Source organism: Diadema antillarum, unplaced genomic scaffold, assembly GCF_040938485.1.
Source record: "Diadema antillarum isolate AM-2024a unplaced genomic scaffold, OU_Dant_1.0 seq00000007_RagTag, whole genome shotgun sequence".
NCBI lineage: Eukaryota > Metazoa > Echinodermata > Echinoidea > Diadematoida > Diadematidae > Diadema > Diadema antillarum.
The window spans coordinates 1,295,001-1,297,500 of NW_027271129.1; positions in this window are offsets into that span (position 1 = coordinate 1,295,001).

A 2,500-nucleotide genomic window follows, 5' to 3' on the forward strand; every position below is an offset into this window, starting at 1 on the left:
GACTCGAAAGCACCAGCCCAAGAGAAGGCCACTTGCGTCCCGAGACCGGCCGCACGGCCCATTTTGCGATAGTCACCTGGCAGGCGGCAGACGACAGCCGCCCCCGCCGGAACTCCGGGGGAGCAGAGGGGCGAGCACCGCCGTCACTTCGGCAGCTGCACGCCGTCGCCCCAAAGTGAGTTTCTGTCCACGCCGGACCGGACGGCAGCCTGCTTCAACCATTTCCAACCCTTCCTCGTGTGCCAACGGCCAAAGCTGGACCTTTTCTTCTTCTTCTTCTTCTTCTTTTTTCTTTTGGTGGGGGTTGTTTTGCTTTCGTTTTTCTCCCCGTCGTCCACTTTGACATATTTTTTTTTCTTTTCTTTCAGCAGGAGGAAAGCTGGTCGAGTCCTGACCTGACCAACTGATTGCTAGGGGACACGCCCGACGCATCTCCGGTCACACACGGACATGCCAAGCGTCGACGCCTTCCCTTCGTCTCCTCGTGGGCTGTTTTCAGGACGTGGGCTTTCCAGCGGAACGGTTGCTGCCTCGCCTGCCGGAACTCCGGGGGAGCTTCCTGTACAACACCGCTGTCTTTTTCGGCAGCCCCGAACTTTAATACATGTTTCTTTTCTGGCCACTCCGGTGCCGGGATGGTGCCCGATTCGACTTTAATTTATTCCCACAAGACTGCAAGGCAACAGCCAGAGACACACATACAACGCACACACACACACACACACACACAGAGCAAAGAAGAGCAACAAAAAGAACAAAGACAGAACACAGACTGCAGAGTTTCATCTCCTCGTGGTCCGATTCATCGCAAGCAATCGAGAGGAACGCTATGAGCCACAACTCCGGGTAGGGAGCTGAGGGACAACAGATGGGAGCTCGCCTCTTCGTGCACTCTCTTCCACCCCGTCGGCTTTTCAGCGGGACGTTGACCGTCTGTCCCGCCGGAACTCCGGGGGAGCTAACGGTGCAAGCACCCAAGCACCGTTGTCCTTTCGGGGACACTACACTTTCTCTTCTGGCCACTCCGGTGCCGTAATGGTGCCCGATTCGACTTCAACGTTCCCACACGAACACAGACAGACATCCACACACACAACGCACGCACGCACATGCACACACACACACACACACACACACACAGCAAAGAACAGCAACAACAAGAACAAAAAAAAAAAAAAAAAAACCAGAACACAGACAACGAAAGTTTCATATCCTCGTGGTCCGATTCGTCAGCTTCTCTTCTGGCCACTCCGGCGCCGTACTGGTGCCCGATTCGACTTCAACGTTAGTACACGACCACAGACAGACATCCACACACAAAACGCACACACACACGCACACCCACACACACTCACACACAGAGCAAAGAAGAGCAACAACAAGAACAAAAACAGAACACAGACAGTGGAATAGCGAATTGTTCATGGGAAACCAGCTCTGAGGAGGTCTTTAGAAAACTTGATTGACCTCAGTTACACCAGATTTTTTTCACAGGTCCTCCTGCGGAATGTGTATATAAACTGTCTCATGTTTATACTTTATGAGAAATTCTCATTTGTCGACGAAGTGTCGTCAAGAGTAACTCCTTTCAAGACTCCGAAAGTGTCGTACAGCCTTTTATCAAAAATCCTTTGTTTATGCAGGCTCAGAAAACTGGAATAAGCTCCCCGAACCTGCCCACTTTATAGATAGCATAGCATCATTTAAATACTACCTTAAACACACATAAAGGGGTTGCTTATTCCCTGTCCCTGATCAATTGACGAGCACCCACTGTTGGAGTATCTCATCACCTCTCCTCTCCCATCTCTTCTCTAAAGTACATGCGCTTGGGCCACAATATTGAAAGGAAGCAAACATTTTATCCCTGTAAGGAGCAGATGTTGCACGATTGAATGAACGGATTCTAAAATATGTCGAGGGCAATTAAAAGCATTGCACTGACAACTAAGGGGACCCCTGTTCATAAGACACCCTCATTTCCACAGCAGGATGAGTGGCAGCTGCATACGTGATATTGAATCATTTCCTCTCTTCTTTCTAGATGTTATTTTTGTTTTATCGTATTTCCAGATTCTTGTACATGTGCGTTCACTTCATTTTTATATTTCACTGTATCACGTGACCCGTTGTTAATCTGCCGCGATTATTTATTTTTAAACAAATTGTTCTCTTATTGTTGGTGTTGTTACTGTTGTTGTTCATGTTCCATGGATTTTGTAACGAAAACAGAGCCCTGAGGAAGACCGGCAGCTATTTAAATACTTGATGTGTGTGTGACCACTTTATATCGTTTGGAAATGTATTTGTTTATTTTATGCCGTTTATATATTTCATGCTGATCAGGCTACTCTGGATAAAGTATATATATATATATATATATATATATAACATACTTTATTTCCATTGCAAATTAAAGCATGTGATGAATATTCCTAGGATACTACCTGCCCACAGGCAGGTAAGTACAAGGAAAGAAATACAGTGGACCCGGTCCATC